This window comes from Lynx rufus, unplaced genomic scaffold, assembly GCF_022079265.1.
Source record: "Lynx rufus isolate CCGP_SWC_20201006 ecotype Redwood Valley unplaced genomic scaffold, mLynRuf1.p SCAF_12, whole genome shotgun sequence".
NCBI lineage: Eukaryota > Metazoa > Chordata > Mammalia > Carnivora > Felidae > Lynx > Lynx rufus.
Window position 1 is genome coordinate 47,949,989 of NW_025814826.1, and position 23,077 is coordinate 47,973,065.

Consider the following 23,077-nt stretch of genomic DNA (forward strand, 5'->3'; position numbering starts at 1 on the left):
ACAATGAGTTAGGAAGTGTTCTCTCAGATTTTATCCTCTAAAAGAGTATGTAGACAACTGGTACAATTTCTTTCTTAAATGTTTGATAGAATTCACAGTGAAACCATCTAGGACTAGTGCTTTGTTTTAGAAGGTTACTATTATTTAATTTTTAAGTAGATACATATAAGCCCATTCAGCTTGCCTGTTTCTTATTGTATGAGTTTTGAGTTTTAGTAGATTGTCTTTTGAGGAGTTAGTCCATTTCATCTATGCCATCAAATTTATGGGCAGAGAATTATTCATAGTCCTTTATTGTCTTACATGTCCAGGGGACTGGTAATGATGTCTCTGCTTTCATTTCTGATATTAGTAATCTGTGTTTTTTTTTCTTAGCCTGGTTAGTGGCTTATCAATTTTATTGATCTTTTAAATGAACCAGTGTTTGATTTCATCGATTTTATCTATTGATTCCTGTTTTCAATTTAGTTGATTGCTCACTAATTTTTACTATTTCTTTTTACTTTGGATTTAATTTTCTCTTCTTTTCCCAGGTTCCAAAGGTGGAAGTTTAGATGATTGGTTTTAGACTCTTATTTTCTAATTTATGCACATTTAATATTACCATTTTTCCTTGAACTATTTTCATACTATAAATTTTGATATTTTGCTATTTTCACGCTCATTTAGTTCAAAACATTTAAGATTTATTTTTTGACCCATGTGTTGTTTAAAAGTGTCATTTACTGTCCAAATATTTTGTGATTTTCCAGATATTAATTCTGGTTACATTTAAATTTAATTCTGTTAGTTTAATTCTATGATGGTCTAAGAAATCACCGTATGATTTCTGTTCTAATTTTCTTAAGGTGTGTTTTATGGCCCGGAATGTGGTCTCTTTTGGCAAATGTTCTATGGAGCTTGAGAAGAGTGTGTATTCTGCTGTTCTTGAATGATCTATAGATGTTCATTATATACAGTTGATCAGTGTGGTATTGTTGAGTTCAACTCTATCCTTACTGATTTACTGCCTGCTGAATCTGTCCATTTCTATACACAAGTCTTGAAATCTCCAACTAAAACAGTGGATTCAATCTATTTCTCCTTGCAGTTCTATCAGTTCTTCCTTACATGTTCTAATACTGTTGCTAGATGCCTACACATTAAGGATTACTATGTTTTCCTGGAAAACTGATTCCCTTCCTGTTATATAATGCTCCTCTTTTACCCTAACTCTGTTTGCTTTGAAAACTGCTTTGAAATTAACATATCTATTCCTGCTTTCTTTTGATTAGTGTCAGCATGATTTACCTTTCTCTATTCATTTACTTTAAATCTATGTGTCTTTCTAAATAATGTGGGTTTCTTGTAAACAACATATAGTATGGTCTCATTTACTGATCCACTCTGAAAATCTGTCTTTTAATTGTGATGCATTTAGACCCCTGACATGCAAAGTGCTTATTGACATAGCAGAATTAATGTATACCATATTTGTTACTGTTTTCTATTTGTTACCCTTGTTCTGTGTTTCTATTTGTCTTCCATTTCTTCTCTGTTTTTTTTAAATATAAGTACACTTTAAATTTTTTTCCTTCTTTGTTAGTTTAAATTTTAGTTAAGATACAGTGCAATATTAGTTATAAGACTAGAATTCAGTGATTTGTCACTTACATACAATACCCAATGCTCTTCACAAGTGCCCTCCTTGATACCCATCATTCATCTAACCCATCTCTCCATCCACCTCCCTCCATCAACCCATAGTTTGCTCTCTGTCATTAAGGGTCTCTTGTGGTTCCTTTCCCTCTCTTCTCACCCCCCTTTCCCATATATTCACTTATTTTGTTTCTTAAATTCCACACGAAATTATATGGTATTTCTCCTTCTCTGATTGGCTTGTTCTGTTTAGCATAATATATTCTAGCTTCATCCACATCACTGCAAATAGCAAGATTTTATTCTTGTTGATGGCTGAGTAATATTCCATTGTATGTATGTGTGTGTGTAGTGTGTGTGTAGCGTACACATACACACCATATCTTCTTTATCTATTCATCAGTCGATGAACATTTGGGCTCTTCCCACAATTTGACAATTGTTGATAATGCTGCTATAAACAGTGGGGTGGTGCATGTACCCCTTTGAATCTGTATTTTTGTAGCCTTTGGATAAATACCTAATAGTGCAATCGCTGGGTCATAGGGTAGCTCTATTTTTAGTTTCTTGAGGAACCTCCATACCATTCTCCAGAGAGGCTGCATTAGTTTGCATTCCCACTAACAGTTCAAGAGGGTTCCCCCTTTCTCCACATCCTTGCCAACACTTGTTATTTCTTGTGTTGTTAATTTTAACCTTCTGATACGTGTGAGGTAGTTATCTCATCATGGCTTTTATTTGTATTCATTCATGTGATGATGAGTGATCTTTTCATGTATCTGTTAGCCATCTAGATGTCTTCTTTGGAAAAGTGTCTACTCATGTCTTCTGCCCATTTTTTTCTTTTTTTTTTTAACATTTATTTATTTTTGAGACAGAGAGAGACAGAGCATGAACGGGGGAGGGCCAGAGAGAGAGGGAGACACAGAATCTGAAGCAGGCTCCAGGCTCTGAGCTGTCAGCACAGAGCCCGACGCGGGGCTCGAACTCATGGACCATGAGATCGTGACCTGAGCGAAGTTGGACGCTCAACCGACTGAGCCACCCAGGTGCCCCACCTTCTGCCCATTTCTTAACTGAGTTGTTTCTTGGGTGTTGAGTTTGATAAATTCTTTATAGATTTTGGATACTAATCTTTTATCTGATATATTATTTGCAAATATCTTCTCCCATTCTGTGGGCTGCCTGTTTTGTTGACTGCTTCCTTTGCTTTACAGAAGCTTTTTGTCTTGATGAAGTCCCAATAGTTCATGTTTGCTTTTGCTTCCCTTGTCTTAGGCAATGAGTCTAGTAAGAAGTTGTTCTGGGCAAGGCCAAAGAGGTTTAGCCCATGTTCTCCTCGAGGATTTTAATGGTTTCCTGTCTCGCATTTAGGTCTTTCAACCATTTTGAACTTATTTTTGTGTATAAGAAAGTGGTCCAGTTTCATTCTTCTGTATGTCACTGTCCAGTTTTCCCAACCCCATTTGTTGTTTTCCACTGGATATTCTTGCCTGCTTTGTCAAAGAGGAGTTGACCATATAGTTGTGGGCCCACTTCTGGCTTCTCTATTCTGTTCCATTGATCTATGTGTCTATTTTTGTGCCACTACCATACTGTCTTGATGACGACAGCTTTGTAATATAGCTTGAAATCAGGAATCGTGATGCCTCCTGTTCTGTTTTTCTTTTTCAGGATTGCTTTGGCTTTTTGGTGTCTTTTGTGGTTCTGTGAAAATTTTACAATTGTTTGTTCTAGTTCTGTGAAAAATGCTGGTGGTATTTTGATAGGGACTGCATTAAATGTGTAGATTGCTTCAGGTAGTATAGACATTTTAACACTGTTCTTCCAATCCATGGGCATGGTATAGTTTCCCATTTCTTTGTGTCCTCTTCAATCTCTTTCATAAGTCTTCTATTTTCAGAGTATAGATCTTTTACTTCTTTAGTTAGGTTTATTCCTAGGTATCTTATTGTTTTTAATGCAATTGCCAATGGGATTAATTCCTTGATTTTTTTCTGCTGTTTCATTATTGGCATATAGAAATGTAACAGATTTCTGCACATTGATTTCATATCCTGCAAATTTGCTGAATTCATGTATTAGTTCTAGCAATTTTTTGGTGGAGTCTTTTGGGTTTTCTACATAGAACATCATGTCATCTGCAAACAATGGAAGTTTGACTTCCTCCTTGTTGATTTGGGTGACTTTTGTTTTTGTTGTCTGCTGAGGCTAAGACTTCCAGTGCTATGTTAAACTGTAACGATGAGAGTGGGCATCCTTGTCTTGTTCCTGACTATAGGGGAAAGGCTCTCAGTTTTTCCCCACTGAGGATGATATTAGCTGTGGATCTTTTGTATATGACCTTTATGATGTTGAGTTATATTCCATCTATCTCTACTTTCTGAGGATTTTTATCAAGTATGGGTGCTACATTTTGTCAAATATTTTTTATGCATCTATTAACAGAATCATATGGTTATTATGTATTAACATGGATAACATTGATTGATTTATGAATGTTGAACCAGCCATGCAGCTCAGGAATAAATCCCACTTGATGATGGTGAATAATTCTTTGGATGTACTGTTGAATTCGATTTGCTACTATCTTGTTGAGAATTTTTGCATCCATGTTCATCAGGGATATTGGTCTGTAAGTCTCCTTTTTAGTGGGGTCTTTGATTTTGGGATCAATGTAATGCTGACTTTCTAGAATGAGTTTGGAAGTTACCCTCCTATTTCTATTTTTTTTTGTAAAAGTTTGAGAAGATATTAACTCTTCTTTAAATGTCTGGTGAAATTTCCCTGGGAAGCTATCTGACCCAGGACTCTTGTTTGTTGGAAGATTTTTGATTACTAATTCAATTTCTTTGCTGGTTATGGGTCTGTTCAAATTTTCTATTTATTCCTATTTTAGTTTTGATAGTTTGTGAGTTTCTAGTAATTTGTCCATTTATTTTCAGATTTCCCAGTTCATTGGCATATAATTTCTCATAGCATTTTCTTATAATTGTATTTCTGTGGTATTGGTTGTGATCTCACCTATTTCATTCATGATTTTATCTATTTGGGTCCTTTCTCTTTTCTTTTTGATAAATCTGGCTAAGAGTTTATCAATTTTATTAATTCTTTCAAAGAAGTAGCTCTTAGTTTTGCTGATCTTTCCTGTGTTTGGGGGGGGGGAGTTCTATATCATTTATTTCTGCTCTAATCTTTATTATTTCATTTCTTCTGCTGGCTTTAGGCTTTATTTGCGGTTCCTTTTCTAGCTCCTTTAAGGATAAGCTTAGGTTGTATATTTGGGACCTTTCTGCTTCTTGAGATAGGCCTGAATTGCAATATACTTCCCTCTTAGGACTTCTTTTTCTGCATCCGTAAGGTTTTGGACTATTGTCTTTTCATTTTCATTTGCTTGCAAGTATTTTTTAAATTTCTTCTTTAATTTCCTGGTTGACCCATTCATTCTTTAGTAGGATGTTCTTTAACTTTTATGTATTTCAGGGCTTTCCAAATTCTTTCTTGGGGTTGACTTCAAGATTTATAGCATTGTGATCTGAAAATATGCATGGTATGATCTCTATCTTTTTGTATTTGGAGGGCTGATTTGTGACCCAGTATGTGATCTATTCTGGAGAATGTTCCATGTGCACTCAAGAAGAATGTGTATTCTGCTGCTTTAGGATGAAATGTTCTGAATATACCTGTTAAGTCCATCTGGTCCAGTGTGTCATTCAAAGCAATTGTTTCCTTGTTGATTTTCTTCGTAGGTGATCTGCCCAATGCTGTAAGTGTATCATTTTTTGTTTTAATTGAGCATTTTGTATAATTTTCTTTTCTCACCTTTATTAGTGTATCAGCTATATTTCTTTTTTGAAAAAAAATTTATAGTCTTTCCTTTAAAGTTTGCAATACATATTTACAACTGATCTAAGTCCACTTTCAAATAATATAATACTACTTCAAGGGAATGTAAGTACTTTATACTAACAAAATAATCTTAATTCCTCCCTCCCCTCCCTTGTATCACCACTGTCATTCACTTCACTTACACATAAGTATATGAATATTCATAATTATTGAATACATTGTGGCCATTATTTTGAACATATTTTTTGAATTGACTAAGAGTAAGAAAAATGAGTTTTTCTTTTACCTTCACTGATTCCTTTCCTGAAATTTGTCCTTTCTTTGTGTAGATAGGAGTTTCTGATCTATACCATTTTTCTCTTAAAAGAACTTCTTTTAACATTTCCTACAAGGCAAGACTACTGGCAAGAAATCCTCTCAATTTTTGTTTGTCTAAGAATGTTTTTCATTTTTGAAGGATAATTTTGCATGGTATAGAATTCTAGATTGGTGATTTTTTCCCCTCAACATTTAAAATATTTTATTGCACTCTCTTCTTGTCTGCATGGTTTCTGAGAAGTCAGTGTAATTCTTATATTTGTTCCTTTACAGATAAGATGTTTCCCCCCTATGGATTCTTTCAGGATTTTTTTTAATCTTTGATTTTCTGTGGTTTGAATAGGATATATGTAGGTATATATATTTTTGATATTTATCTTGCTTAGTGTCCTCTGAGCTTCCTAGATCTGCAGTTTGGTATCTCACATTAATTTAGGGAAATTCTTGGTCATTGTTTCAAATATTTCTTCCTGTTTTCCTCTTTCTTCTGGTATTATATGTACATTCCACATTTTGTAATTGTCTCATAGTTCCTGGATATTTTCTGTTCCCCTCCCCCCACCCCAAGTCTTTTCTTTCTGCTTTATTTTCATTTTTGGAGATTTCTATTGAGATATCCTCAAACACAGAGATCGTTTCCTCGGCTCTGTCTAGTCTACTGTAAGCCCATCAAAGGTATTTTTCATTTCTGTTAAAATGTTTTTTTTTTCTTTTTTTATCTCTAGCATTTCTTTTTGGTTCTTAGAATGCCTATCTATTTACTTGCATTGCCCATCTGTTGTCTATCCATTAAAGTTCTTGGCACATCAATTATGTAAGTTTTAAATTTCTGGTAATTCCAACATCCTTGCCATTCCTGAGTCTGATTCTGATGGTTTTTCAATCTTTAGTAGACCTTGTAGTTTTTCCCATGATAGCCAGATGATGTACTGTGTAAAAGTAACTATTAAAAATAGGTCCTTAATATCGGACAAAGGGCTAGTGTCCAAAATCTATAAAGAGCTCACCACACTCCACACCCGAAAAACAAATAACCCAGTGAAGAAATGGGCAGAAAACATGAATAGACACTTCTCTAAAGAAGACATCCGGATGGCCAACAGGCACATGAAAAGATGCTCAACGTCGCTCCTTATCAGGGAAATACAAATCAAAACCACACTCAGATATCATCTCATACCAGTCAGAGTGGCTAAAATAAACAAATCAGGAGACTATAGATGCTAGAGAGGATGTGGAGAAACAGGAACCCTCTTGCACTGTTGGTGGGAAGGCAAATTGGTGCAGCCACTCTGGAAAACAGTGTGGAGGTTCCTCAGAAAATTAAAAATAGACCCACCCTATGACCCACCAATAGCACTGCTAGGAATTTACCCAAGGGATACAGGAGTACTGATGCATAGGGGCACTTGTACCCCAATGTTTATAGCAGCACTCTCAACAATAGCCAAATTATGGAAAGAGCCTAAATGTCCATCAACTGATGAATGGATAAAGAAATTGTGGTTTATATGCACAATGGAGTACTACAGGGCAATGAGAAAGAACTAAATATGAACGTGGATGGACTGGAGAGTGTGATGCTAAGTGAAATAAGCCATACAGAGAAAGACAGATACCATATGGTTTCACTCTTATGTGGATCCTGAGAAACTTAACAGAAACCCATGGGGGAGGGGAAGGGAAAAAAAAAAAAAGAGGTTAGAGTGGGAGAGAGCCAAAGCATAAGAAACTCTTAAAAACTGAGAACAAACTGAGGGTTGATGGGGGGTGGGAGGGAGGGGAGGGTGGGTGATGGGTATTGAGGAGGGCACCTTTTGGGATGAGCACTGGGTGTTGTATGGAAACCAGTTTGACAGTAAGTTTCATATATTGAAAAAAAAATAAAAAATAAAAATAGGTCCTTAGTAATGTGATGTAAGGTGTGGGAGGAGGCAAAGAATTCTAGAATTCTCTGATTAGAGTTCAGTATTTTATTAAGTCTATGACTGCACCATGAACTTTATACATGCTTCTCAGTCCCACCCTCCCCTCCTTTAAGTACAACAAGATAGCTAGAATAGGCTGGAATTGGGTGTTTTTCTTCTTCCAGGTCAGTTAGGCACTGGTTAGTTTTTCATGAGGGAAGAACTTATTATGAACAGAATACTCCCATGTATTTCAAAATGGACCTTTTCCCTTCTTTCTGCCAGATGCACAAGGGGATTCATCTCTGATATTCACTGTGAGAGCCTTGTAGAGCTCCAAAAGGTAAAATTCACCAAAGAATAATACCCCCCAATGACTGGGTCCCCCTGGAGTTTCTCTCTCAGAGTTATCCACACTGAGCCTCCAGCAATTCATCAATTACAGCTCATGTTTTCCCAACCTGGTACTGATTCCCATGGAGGTTTCTGCACTGTTAAGTTGTGATCCTCTATATTCACCTGTTGCTCTCTCCAATTTGAGGGACAGCAATTTGCTGTATAGCCTCATTTCTCTTATGAATCTAAGAAGAGTTACTGATTTTTCAGTTTGTTCAACCTTTTAGTGTTAGGACTGAGTGGCAACTTCCAAGCTTCTCTCATACTTGGCCAGAAGCCACAAGTCCTCCTTGCTCCTTGTGTCTTTTCCTGTCCCAATTGGATAGTAGAGCAAGGCTTTGATGTCAGACCACTGGAAGTGACGCAGCAATCTGCAAAGCCCAGGAGCAGTTATGTCCATCTGAATTTGAAAATAGTGAGGGTTCTTCCCTGCCTATTCATTCAAATATTTTTACTGAATACTTGTTCAATGCTTCATATACATGTATGGCATACTGGAAACACAGAAGAGGCCTTCCCTCCATGGTATACTTTGTACTCACAGGTATAAGCCTGACAGACCAAGAGATTTAAATAGGTGAGGCTCAATGACATTGTGAATGGGCACTCTGCTTAACTTTGCTCAAATGGAATTCCAGAGGCCTAGATTTGAATCTTGAATTTTCTATTTAGTAGCCGTTTAATTGTAAGCAGGTGACTTGATTTCTCTACATCTCTGCTTCACCATAAAGGAAAAGGAGACAATATATTGGTCTTACAGGTTTTCTATGATGATTTGATTAGAAAATAAACACAAAATATGTAGTTTAGTCCCTGGCACTAGTGATAGTTAATAAATGGTAGTCCCTCCTATTATTTTATTATTACTTCAGTTGCTATTCCCATTACTGCTATTAGTACTTGTTATTGAAGAAGTGTGGGTCAGATGGTAATCAGGGTTGCAACACATTTTTAGATATACCATCGACAGCTACATAATAAACCACATCAATTATTTTCCAGTGGCATAATTTACCCAGACCCAGAGGACGGCAAAAATGCAAATGACTTGATGGTTTCCATCTTATGGTTCTTTTCCATAAAACAGCACGGAAAGAAACATGCCATCATAACTTGGTCATTTCTAATATTCAGGCATGAAGCTAGCACTTATTATTCATGAACAAAATCTCCACATTCTTTCTGGCCACAAGTACCCAATTGAACATGAATCACAGCTCCCAATCAGCACACACGCGTGTACACACACACACACACACACACACACACACACACACACACACCGTGGCCAAGAGAAGCATTTTCATTTGCTCAGTCTTTCTTCCAATATCTCTTGTCTTTTGGGTCTGTGTGGCTTCTGACCTTCCCCAGGGAGGATCACTGGGGGCCATTAACAGAAATTTGGATCTCACTGAGCAATGCCTGCTCGGCTCACGAATGTTATTTGTGGAAATGAAATTCGGTTTCCTATGGAAGTGCTGAACAAATCCAAAACCAGAAAAACTCTTGCGCTCAACAAGCATCATCCAGAGTCTGTGGGAATGAATAACGACACTAAACGATACACCACAAATGCAGTTCCCCCACTGAACTGAAACTGCATTTCCCCACAAATCATCCTCGAAAATCCTAAGGTTTTCATTTTTTCTATCTTCTGTTTATTCCTTTTTAATAAGCTCCTCTTTTCATTTTCATTCCATTTCCATTTCTCCTTGAATTTACACAGGTTTTTAAATTAAAAAAAAAAAAAAACCTTCATTCTCTGCCTTTGCATGCACATTATTTTCCACTTCTATTCTGGGGCCTGTTCTGAATGTTTAGCCATTTGGCATTCTCAGCAGGTGCAAAAAGAGACTGGAGGTTCAAAGGTATCTTCTGCATTTCTTGACCTCTTTGATTTGAAAGCACATTACCTTAATAATAAAAATATCTGGGTTACACATTTGATATACAGACCAGAGAGAATTGAGTGCAGGACATTTTTATGATCCTTTAAAGAAAAGCCCAGAAGAGGATTCCAAACTAATTTTCCACTGATTCTCTGTTCCTCCATTACATTATTTTTCTGTACCTTTTATACATCAGTGGAGCCCTTCAGAGTCATTTGGGATTATTGATTATGAGGCAGCAGAAATCCTTCATACGGCAAGCAGGGTGATTCCAGCCTCTATCTCTCAGCTACCCTTTCAATCATATTATTCCTACTCATCAAATGTATTTTATTCCATAATTCTTTTTAGAGTCAAACTAGTTTTCAAGTTACTATTACTCATTGAAAAGTGACCATATAAAAAGTTTAAAATCTGTAGATTTAATGTGCCCAACACTTAATTTCATGCTCTGTTTGCCCCATTGTTCAAAGCAAATAGTATTTAAGTCCCTAGCTGTGTGTGTGTGTGTGTGTGTGTGTGTGTGTGTGTGTGTGTTTAGTTCATGGCCCTAGTTTTTACAGTACTAATATAGTGCTCTTTAAAAGTAACCCGCTATACAGGAAAGGTGTCAAATAATAATTTATTACTTATCACATTAGTTTTGCAGTTCCTATTTGCAAAGTGTTCTGATTTCTATGGCTAACATATTCAGTGGCACTTCTACATTTTTCTTTATTTTCTACCTTAAACAAGTCAACTGTACACCCAGATGATGAAGGACTGGACAGAAGGGCAGCTCTGAGAACAGGGAAATGCCTCTGCATATTGTAATTCAAATGATTTAAGAGCCACTTTAACCAATTATTAATAACTATGGATGATTATTTTGTGTCAGGTGCATCCAAAGGTTTTTAAATTTACAGAATAAGTGGTCCCTTCCACCCCTCCCCCCAGTTTAAGAGGACTTAAATATGATAAATTTTTAATATCAGGCAGAAGGCAAATGGTTAGACAGTTTTCTCTACAGATTAATTACAAGAATCATTCATTAGTGAAATACTTGATCAAGTGTCCACTACATGCAAGGCGCTCTGAGATGCGTTGGTGAGAAAGAACAAAAAGACACCTGCCTGCACATGGCTTATGTTCTGGCATAAGAGACAGACACTAAACATGTCAACAAATGGTGGTGAGTGCCATGAAGAAAACTGGATGAGGAGAGAGCTTGGGACTAGGGCACAGGAGATGGGAACCATGAGAAAGAAAGGTCTTTCAGATATGGTGGGCATGTTTATTTCATATGACAGCTAGCCTATAAGATAAAAATGCTGATATAAGTTGGAGGTATTTTGTAAAAAATTAACATATACGAACCTCAGCATGAGAACACGAAAATTAAAAACTGTGTCACAACATTGATTTTACTGAAAAATCTTTGATTTTTCAAAAGAAATGTATGTTCAGGTAATATCAATGTCTCCAATCTGCTCTGCCCCTCCCAAGTACTCCATCTCCATTGCTACCCTTCTTCCATGAATTAGGATTTACATAATTACACTGTTCAACAAGCACACACAACACAGTTTCCAGGGCCAGGTGTAAAAATACATGCTAACAATCAACAACCCACCACTAAATGGAGTGAAGATTCATTTATTCATTTATTCAACATTTATTAGGCACTTACTACATGCCAGGCACTGTGCTATCTGCTGGGGAAAGATGAAAAATCAGGGGCTGGGGCCAAAGGTTTCAAAAGCGAAGAACAAAGAGAAAGATAATTAGGTTAGAGCAGTTTGTGATAGAACTGCAAGACAGAAAAATTTAGAGGAGCACCTACAGGAAGGCACCCAGCCTGCTGCCTGCATGAGTGAAGGTGATGGGGAGTCCGAGCCAACAGTGTGTATTTTTAGGACAGAGCCACATGAGGATATTAATGTGATGGAAAAAAGAAACCAGCTGACTGAGAAACACTATGGATAAACAAACGTATAGGAGTATGGAAGAAAAGCTGGGATAGACTAAGGATGAGGAAGCCGTCAAGACTGATGCAGTATTGTTCCCACGTGTAGCAGGGATGCCTGCATGCACGCACTCAGTGCTAAGTACGATGCTGGTGAAGCAAAGGTGAAAGAGACCCACTGCGACGCACCATCTGGTAAACCTGTCATGACTGGTACCCCCGACATAACTTCCCAGCTTTGTCACTCTTCATTTCCCTGGAACTATTTTTTGGGCCACATGAACACTTGCCCCTTTTATGGTCCTGTGCCCTTGCACAGAATGTTTTATCTTGCTAGGATGTCACTCCCACCATCTTTACCAGGAGAATTCCTGCATGCCTTTCAAGCCCCAAACCAAATAAAACCTAATTTCCCCCTACCTTATTCCCATAGTTCTTGGTAGCCTCCAAGGAGAGTCCCTTTCCTGATGAGGCTTAATTATCTAAATATCTGCTCCCACACAGAACCATGAGCATTTCCAGGGTACTGACAGTTCTATCCATCATTTCTACCCTTCACAGCTTCAATACAAGGTCTGCCAGATAGGTGTTGATTATATAAATGTTTTCTTTTATATAATTTATTATTCTAGCAGTCACTTAACAAAGGCTCAGATACTCAGAGACAAACAATATTACACTATGGATGTCTTAATTTTAAAATATTATAGTGACTCAAGAACGCATTCTCACCGTAACAATTCAAACAATACAGGTGTATAATAGGCATATACACTCTTTTTGTACTATTTTCCCAATTTATTCTTCTCAGCAGAGGCAGAAACCATCAGGATTTTGAGGTATAGGTTTGTGCACATTTTCTTTTTGATGCATTTTACACATACATTTTATGTGTATATACGTAAAATAGGAATATATAGTTTTCTATAAGCTCCACCCACTCCTCCATATGGGACAGTCCCATATGAATTGCTTTTGACTTGTTTTTGCTTAATGGATTTAGAGATACTTTCCACCCTAAAGCATACAAAGTCACCTCATTTTCAACTATTGTATAGTGTTCACTAGTAAAAAGATGTGCCAAGGGAAACTATGATTAAGTTTTCACTCAAGAAATATGCAAGCATGGAGATGACTGATATTATCCAGTGAGAGGTTTGCTCTTAGACTAGTTTTGCCTTTTCAAAGTGCCAGTTAATGTTTTTCTAAAAGTTTAGGGGCGCCTGGGTGGCGCAGTCGGTTAAGCGTCCGACTTCAGCCAGGTCACGATCTCGCGGTCCGTGAGTTCGAGCCCCGCGTCAGGCTCTGGGCTGATGGCTCGGAGCCTGGAGCCTGTTTCCGATTCTGTGTCTCCCTCTCTCTCTGCCCCTCCCCCGTTCATGCTCTGTCTCTCTCTGTCCCAAAATAAAAAACGTCGAAAAAAAAATAAAAAAAAAAATAAAAGTTTACAACGTGTAACTCCACTTCAAGGTCTCTATCCTGAAGACACACACATGCATATGTGTAAGAGGGCATACCCAGATGTGCACTGCTATGGGATTTGCAACAGTGAAAACTTGGAAACATCTTCAACATCTATAAGGGTTTAAAACACTGTGGAATACCTGCATTTATTCTGTCAGTTTTGGAGCATTGAACCCAACTTTACTCCAGCCCCCCATCTGTCCCTTCCCAAAGCTGCTTTATTTCAAGTCTCTCTCATTTTTAATACTTTCAAAAACTGCAATCTAGGACTATGTGCACATCTGATAATGGGATTCCTTTAGAGACATTACTTATTTTCAGAGATTTTAATAGCCTTGTCTTGCTTTTCTCCGTACATGAAGTGAAGGATATGGTTATTCTGGTAAACTTGGACAAGGCTCTCCTTCATCCCGACACCAAACCCAAATTTGACAATAGTTTTTGCTTTATTATTAATAATAGACACGTGTTGAATGTTAACCACATTTAAGGGATTGTGGAGGTACACTAGACACAGCACTCTATTTTACATGTACCAGATACTGAGTGTGGCAGCCTTAGATTAAAAAGGAAGTGAACAGAAAGTTTGTATGGTTTTGTCCATCCACCAGTCCATCCATCTATCTGCTGACTAGATCAATGCAGTGAAAAGAGATCAAACGGAAACCTCCATGAAATCAAATAAGAAAGGAGAACAAAAAGAAACCAAATCTGACATCATGGCTGAAAATAAGGAAATGAGAAATGAGGACAATTTACAAAATCAAAAGCAGAGAGGTCTAACATCACACAGAAATGCGATAGGCAATTTCTGGCTACCCACAGAGGCCAGAATAAAAGGTTAAGTTCTACAAGAAATAAATGAAAAGTAGAGGAAAGTGCTGAGTCCAAACAGAATTCAATTGCTATGGGAACGTATGGCTCCTTTCCAGGCCAAGAAACTGGAACTTCACAGGTGGTGGACTAAGACTGGAACCCTGAACCTAGACAGATCCACAGAGCAAGGCAGGCCTAGCTGTAAACAGGGGGAAGCCCAGGGAGTCAGGGGCAGTATAGACACTGGGTGTATGCTGAGACACACTGGCTAAGGCAGGCCGCATCAACAGACCAGGAGGCCTGGAATCAAGGTAAGGATTTATCCAGGAGTCAGACAGTAATGGCACCTGTCAATGCCAGTGTCATGTGGGAAGGCGAGCAGGTGGTGAGTGGGCAGGAGAAGGCAGCGCTCCCACCTCCTGGCAGAGGCTCACAGAAAGAAGAGGGACTATGGGAAGGTAGGTCAGGCACCAAGACGGAGCATCCGAGTCTTGCAGGGGTTGAAGGACAAACAGGAAAATCCAACCAAGAGAAAAAGAACAGTCATCCTATTTATTACCAGGACCAGCTTACAACATGGGGCTGTGTCACTGCCACAAAGGGCAAGCCCAAAGAAGCCCAAGTAGCAAGACCTGACCCCTGAGGAGGGTTCCTCAAATTCCTTCTGATTAACAACCACTAATCATCCTACACCCTTGGCCTGGGGTAGAATCCTTAAAGTGGTCAGATAGCTTCAGCTGTGGGCATCAGAGGACTTCCAGGGCCAGGGGCCAGGCAAGTCATTATACTCAATTACCGGGTTTGGCAGGAGGAGGAGGGAAAAGTGTGGTTTTGGCAACGGTGCTGGAATTATAAGGCCTTAATTAGATTACTGAATCAACCTCTGACTAGCAATGAATGTCCTTGGGGAGGTCGTTTAATCTCTCTTTCAGACTATGTCTGAGTTTCTACATCTAAAAAAATGTAAATATTTCAGAGGCAACGATAGAAGAAACCCTGAAGAGCAACAGTATTGCTAAAAGGATTAGGATTTCAGCTGATCCTTCAATTATATACTGCCCTTCACCCTCTGGCCTTGCAAATAAATAGATAAAATAAAATAAAAAATAAAATAAATAAAATAAAAAATAAAAAACAAAATAAAGCAAGGCTGGGAGAAGTCCCCTAAAATAACCATTGCAAAGAAATGCACTTGCTTTGTACTTATGATACGTCATGGAGTTAACTTTGCCAAACCTAACTTGGTTGTGCTGTAAACTAGTATAGTATGACCGAACCATTCATCTTGAAGAAACCTGCAGAAGAGAAATAGCAAGGACAAAGAGACTTTGTATTTCTATTGGCCCATGAATGTTGGATCAGAATCACTACAGAGAACACTTCAGAGAAAAGAAGTGGCTCCAGGAAAAGGGTATTAGAGGTTGACCATAGTTAGAACCAGGGAGAGAGTCAGATTAAGTAGAGGGCTGTTTATATTTGGGAAAATGGTACGAATTTGGAGTCTACCCAGGGGGGAATGTTGACTATTTAGCTAAGAATAAAGGGCCTCTCCCCAAAGTTGCCAAAGGCAAGTTAAGAAGGAACAAAAAAAGTCTTTTGAAAGCACAGTAAAGAAAAAAAAATTGTAGTAAAGGATAAACAATTCTATTTGGTATTATTTTGGTTTCCTTATTTTGAGCTAATACCGTGCCTCTTAAATTCTGCCAGTGGGCTGCCCAACTAAGCTCTGGGGACAAGATTTGCAATGGCATCATCTAAAAATGGAGCTAATATTAATCAATTTTGAATGGACACTCAAAAACTCATCCCACCACGAGAAATAATTTGGAAACACCTCCAAGTCCTGTTGAGATAATGTGGAGTTTCCCCAGGAAATCACAAACAGAATGTAATGGATGTTATGCTTTGCTGTTTTGTCTCAACAGAATGGTTCACTCTTTATGGAGTTAAAGCAGAGGCCAAGTACATGATTTTCCAGGTCTTTGGTACTACCCACTATCAAGAGGGTCCCACATATTGGCAGGGGACCAGGTTTCCTATATCCTTAGCTGCAACCCTGGAGAAAATTAGGATAACCTGGAGGTGTTTTTTTTGTTTTGTTTGTTTGTTTTTAAAGCAATGTCTGGGGCATCTGGGTGGCTAGTTGGTTAACATCCTACTTCCGCTCAGGTCAAGATCTCACGGTTTGTGGGTACAAGCCCCACCTCAGGCTCTGTGCTGACAGCTCAGAATCTGGAGGCTGCTTTGAATTCTGTGTCTCCCTCTCTGCCCCTCCCCTGCTCACATTCTGTCTCTCTCTCATAAATAAACATTAAAAATATTTTGTTTTTACTCTAAAAATAGCAATGTCTGAGATCTACCCCAATCAAGTTAAATTTGAATTTCCGAGGGGTGGGGAGTGGGAGGGGGCAGACCTAGGAAGTAATTATTATACTTCATAGCCAGGGTTGAGAACTGACATAAGCTTTCAGATGGGTGAGTGGAACTCATAAAACTTGATGGCTTTCTAATATGATTACTCAACTTCCTTTGCTCTGGTACCAGGACTAATAACCAAACTTCATATGGTTATTTTATTTTCTAGGTTGACTTTTTTTTTTAATAAGGGCTTAAAAAGGGTGATCATCTGACCCACGGAATCTGCCTGCTTGCCAGTTATAGTTCTTATTTTAAATCAATAAAAGGAACATCTCATTTATTGTCTTGTTATTTTGAAAAGTCATGCACAATCTCCAGAATCTGTTTAACCAGAGAGGAAGAAATCTACATGGCTTCAAATACATAACAAAGCAGAGGATGAGATCTGGATCTCTCTCAACTCTCTCAGGTGCTGCCCTCAGGAGAGCTATGTAATAAATAGCTTCATCTCTGTGAAATAACTTTGAAGGCAGTTATTGTATTCCAAAGGGAATAATTAATTTCCATTTTTTTTATTATGGCAAAATAATTATATACAAACAAGACGGTAGGTATGCATTCTTGACTGTCTTGGTCTTCCGCATCTAAGGTCACTGATCTGTTTTCTTGGAACCAAGGAGATTCCTGGAAGCAGGAATTTTCAGTTTTAAAACTGAGACCATCCTGGGGGCATGGGGTTGGGAGGTATTTCCCAGAACTCAAGACTTTTGCAGTTAAATACAGGATGATGGGGTGGTTACCCCCAGGCATACCCGTAGTTTTCTAGGATGGATCTACTTTACAAAAGAGGTTTCACGATCACCTAATGATAACTAAAGTGAAACAAACAGATGAGAGGAGGAATTAAAAATGTTCTCCACCTCACATCACAATTCTTCAACACTAGAGAAACCAGCAAATACTCCATGTACAGCTCAGATGTAAGACCTACCACAGTGTTTCTACAGACGAAATCTCAGTTTAAGATTGAAAATAGGGGTGCCTGGGTGGCTCAGTCAGTTGAGCAACCGACTTTGGCTTAGGTCATGATCTCGTGGTTCATGAGTCCGATCCCCACGTCGGGCTCTGTGCTGACAGCTCAGAGCCTGGAGCCTGCTTCCGATTCTGTGTTTCCCTCTCTCTCTCTCTCAAAATTAAATACACATTAAAAAAAGATTGAAAAGAGTCACAGTTCAGGTACTGGCAACATGAAGAGAGTCAACAGGAGTCTCAACACAGGTCTGAGAGCTTAGAGTGTAGGGGAGATCTTTGATCAAGGCAGTCAGCTGGTCCTAGGTCCCATAATTAATAGCCAAGACGACCTTGAAGCCATGTGGCCTCAGCTGACATTTCCTGAATACTTAGACTAAGATATTACAAATATCATGTAAGTTAATCAGAGCTCTATGAAATAAATCTATCATCTTCATTTTAAATATGATAAAACTGAAGCTGTATGGATTTTTATTCACCCTTGTATTTCTAGCCCATAGTAGACACACAGCACATCACACAAAAATATTAACCATACACACAAAATTGTAGTGTGGGAAGCATAAATATTTTAATAAAAATCTTTTGCTTTTTTTCCCAGCTATTCTGCAAAATGGCTGACATCTACTTAAGCAGGCCTGTAACTGACTATCCTTTACAAATTACTTAAAGATAAAAAGGGAGAAGGATCCAGATTAATATTATTAACCCAACACTCAAACAAAGTGAAACTACAAGTGATGTGTTCTGGCTAACAGTAATAGAATGAAAAAAAGAATGGAATGTGTGTCAGGAAGGAAAATTAAACTGAAAATTAGATTCCCTGCCCACAAATTTTGACAAAACTTAAAGGAAATTAATCAACCACTTTACACTTGCTTTGCTGATCACAAAAGGGCTCTGACTCCACTTGACATAAGCAAATAAAGATGGTAACACTTGACATGTAATTCTTGGCTCACTTAATTGGATTGCTTCACAAACCATTTTCAGTAATCAATGATTCCTAGTAGGAATCACAAAAGAAGGTACCGGTCTGCTGGGAACAGAAAATGACAGCACTGCATTTTCTTGAATCATCTATTCAGAGACAATGGGCCAGTCAGTCATCAAATGCTTCTGTGCCCTGTCTATACTTCTTTGTCCACATGGCTACTTCTGGGCCCCTTTGAACCCTTATAAACAATTATACCCTAGGGATGCTAGAATCAGACCCTGGGCTCAAATCACCACTCAACATCTATATGACCCACAGCATATCATGGCTCCCTGTTTGTAAAGTGCGGGTAACTGTATACCTACCTTACAGGATTGTTGAAGGATTAAGTGGTATAATCCATGTAGAGTGCTTAGAGGAAGGTCTACTCCATGGAAAAACTTAAATGAAGGTTTATTACTATTTTCATTATTGTTTTTGTTGTTCTGTTATTTCAAAAGCTGCACTACCTCTACTTTAAAGTTAGGATCTCTGATCCAGGTTCAGTCAGAAAAGTGGAAGAGCCATCTGTGGGCTCCCCTGCAGAAAAGCATGTGGCGGGGATCTTTGTTGCAACGCAGACTCAGTAAAAAGTGGACGGCGTCAGGACATGTAGGCTGCAGCTACTTACCTTAGAGACTTCTTGGACATTCCTCTAGGATAGCCTTGGGCTCAAGCAGCCCATAAGCACGTTGCCATAGACCAAATATGCTAGTTGCTAAGGATCTGTTTGAGAACCATCTCATCTGCATTTTTGTCTCAGACCACAATTCCCGGGGCAGGATTCGATCTATCAATGACAGGATCAATGCATTTATGACTCAGTGTTGCTTTAAAAAAATTTTTTTTAATGTTTATTTTTTCCTTGAGAAAGAGCATGAGTAAGGGAGGGGCAAAGAGAGAGGGAGACACAGAATCCAAAGCAAGCTCCAGGCTCTGGGCTGTTAGCATAGAGCCCGACACAGGACTTGAACACGCGGACTGCGAGATCATGACCTGAGTCAAAGTCGAAAGCTCAGCTAACTGAACCACCCAGGCGCCCCTCAGTGTGGCTATTTAGACTACACATTTGAATCACCAAGACACTCTTCCAATTCAAAAGCCCAAAGGGCTTTGAGGAGATCACAAGACTTGTGGCTTTCTTAGCCCTGCCAGCGTATAAGGAGAGGGGACAGTGCGATACCACGCTGGATCAGTGCTAGACTGAGTCCTGCTACAAGACGCCACCTCTTTCTCCTTTGGTAATCCCATTCCCTGCAGACCCCAGCTCTTACATGACAGTATGTCCATTGTATAAACGTGGAAATCAGTGAACAGTAGCACACAGCAGTGTACCCTAGGACAGGAAGTAAACACACACGTGCACTAGGGCCCAGTTCCTATCAGTATGAAATGGTAGCGGGTGGTGGGTGAACAGCTATGGCAAGCAGACCAGAAAGCACGTCATCTTGATCTCTGGCAGATTCACCAGGTGGTAACATGAACTACAAGGAGGGATGGGTTTTTGCCAACTGCCTCTGAAAACCAATCTGTCCTCAACACGCTCACAAAAACCCCTCTCCTACAGGCAGGAACATCTTCCTTAAAAATGCCGACATGGCTTTCAACTACCCTGATATTATTTCCATTGGCTCAGAGACACCTTCGGAAAATAACCCATTGCAAAGGGAGATCCAGTGACGTATGTGGTATTTCACAGGGCTTTGTTGATGTGAAACAATGTTCTCTTTCTATCACGAAAGCTTTTATTTCATGGGTTTAGAGCTGGCTTCATTACCTCCTCATCCCCTTCACTCTTCTTTGTCCTCTCTTTGCCACTCCTGGCAGAATGCTAGGCACAGAGCTGTTCAGGTGAGGGGAGCTGAACCAAAATGTAGCTTCGTGATGGCAATAAAAGATTTCTCCCTCAGTTCCAACTCGATCAGTGCCATGTTTATGAACACTCTTCCCTACTAGAGGACTATGCGGGACTTTTGGTAGCCTGCCCCTGGGTATATAATTTTTGTTACTGTGCACAGAAGTGGGGTACAGAATGCAATGGCCAACCTGGGGAGACAAAACCATGTGGCCTATCTTGCTGCAGGACCAGTGCAGTGCAAAGCAGAAGCTTCGATCCAAGGAGAGGCTGCGACTCCATCTGCATATAGGATTCTGGTGGACTTCAAGAATCTCCCATCACACTCCTCTCCCCTCTCTGCCCCCGTCCACACTACTCTTTCTGCCTGGAAGGTTGCAGCCTGGCGCGTTTCTACCCATCCAGCAAACAGCCCACAGCTCACTCTTCTGCCTTCCCAGCCCATGGCAGCCAGAAGTCCTCTGGTCCTCCTCTGACCTTTGAAAACTGCCTGTGTCATCCAGATGCTCCTGGAATTTATTGTTGTGTTATGTCCTACCTTTTTATACATGGCAAAAATACAGAGAGAGACAGAGAGATCGAGATCGAGAGAGAGATCATGGAGATTCAGGTAGCTCACTCTGACATACTACTGTTTCAGCTTCCTTGGTGAATAGTTAGGCAAAATTAACTAAAATAGAAGTATCCCCATCCTTCAGTCCTCCACGTGGGGCATTAGCCCATAGGTATATGCATTTGCACAAACTGGTAGGTGCTAGGATTTTTTATTTTTATTCTAGCATTAATTGTAATTGAAATTACATTGGAAACAAGCCAAATGTTCAGTGATAGGGAAATGCTTTAATAAATGATGATAAATACATAGAATGGAGTATTCTTTCTCAATTAAAAAAAGATAGGGAGGTACAATTATATATACAGACATGAGGATTTCTCAGTGCTGAGAACAGTGAATATTTGTTGAACGAGTAAATCTCTAAGATACACTATAAGTAAGAAAAGCAAATTGCAAAATACTATATATAGAACTCCATTTATGCTGGAAAGCTATTTACACACATATAGCATCTACTAGAAAAGGCACTGTGGTATGGGGATAGGCCACTTTTTACTCCATATTTTACTCATTTGTTTTAAACAGTGAGTTGATGTTCACGTTTTACTTATGCAATTAAGCCGAGAAGAGAGGTTGCTCAGATGCTGGATTGCAGGGCAGCCGCTGGATCTAGGCCCGGCTGCTTCAGAAGGCCCCGCTCTAAAGGATGGACTTGGAGAGGAGAGACCCACGTTCTGGCTCAGTCGACGGGGACCCGAGTGGGATCACTGAACCTTCAGAAGGTTTGTCGCTGACTCTATAGCCTGAAAGTAGAAAGGTCGTCTTCTAAGGTAACACTGAGACTAAGTAAGATGAAGAATGCAAGAGCCCCTTTCAAACTTACAAAGCACTATCCAAATGCAGAAGATACTACTTATCATCACAATTATTACTGCCATCAAGTACTAACGCCATGTCTCACACAGATAAGGCACATAATACAAATCAGAAAAATACTCTGTTAGAATATGTGAATTTAGTCTTTGGAATTAGCTCCTTCCGAAGGATTCTTGGGTCTTCCAGAGCTATCTCATTGAGAAAACATTAAAATAAAAAGGTCTGATTCCCTCTGTCACTAGATCTAAGATGTCACTGATTTTAAGACAAACATTTATTTTATGTACCACCGTGACAGAAAAAGAAAGATGCCAAAGAAACTATGGCACGCAATGATGCCAGATTTTGGAAATGTGAAAATGTGAAAGAAAATGTTCATTTAAGGATCTGTGAAACACAGTACTTAAATGAAAGGCTTCAGGCGAATTAGCTGATCAATTATACATTGTGTCTCTCAAATGAAATTACTAATTTAATAAAGCATGGATCTCTCATACCAGGGATGTTTTACAGTGCCTTTTCCCCTTTCGATGTGCTGGCCACAGCATTTTTTTCATGTTTTAAAAATTATAGAGAATAGATAATTACTAGTGAATGCTGACCTTTTCCAGATTATGAGTAATTATGCTATTAAAAGCATCATTTGGACCTTAATTTGGTATACAAATTATTCAATTACCTAGTCTGCAGTTGTAAGGACTTTCAGCCACCACCACCATTTTGGACGAGAGCGGGAGGACAGCCCAGAACACGAAGCAATTTATTCTTACATTATGTTGCAGAAATTTTAGTTGCATCAAAATAGTATTAAAGTAGCGGCGAAACCAATAATTCCGCTGAAATGCTCCATGGTACCAAATTACAACCAATATGTCACTACTGAAAGCATCTGCAAGAAGGAATCTGATAAAAATCCCTTTACAAAGCCAAAACTGAGACACAAAAAAATAACTCTTCCTTAAGATGGTCAGGTTTAGTGTCCATTGAGCCCTCTCCTGGTTCCACGTTTATGTTGCTTATTTTGTTGCTGCTGGCGATAACAGTGGTGGTGACAGCAGAGACACAGGAACTCAGTGCCTTCCACAAAGCAAGGACCGACCTAAAGGACCCTTATTGCCTAAAGGCAGTGGGGTATAAACAAACCCAAACTGAGTGTGAATCCCAGGTTCATTAGTTAGAGCTGTAGTGTCATTGGAACATCA

At 39.0% G+C, this 23,077-nt stretch overlaps 1 protein-coding gene across 1 annotated transcript in view; it reads right to left on the reverse strand.

Moving 5' to 3' along the window:
* Positions 1–23,077, reverse strand: part of SAMD12 (sterile alpha motif domain containing 12) — a 191,850-nt gene that overhangs the window by 74,603 nt on the left and 94,170 nt on the right. The window lies entirely within an intron of this gene.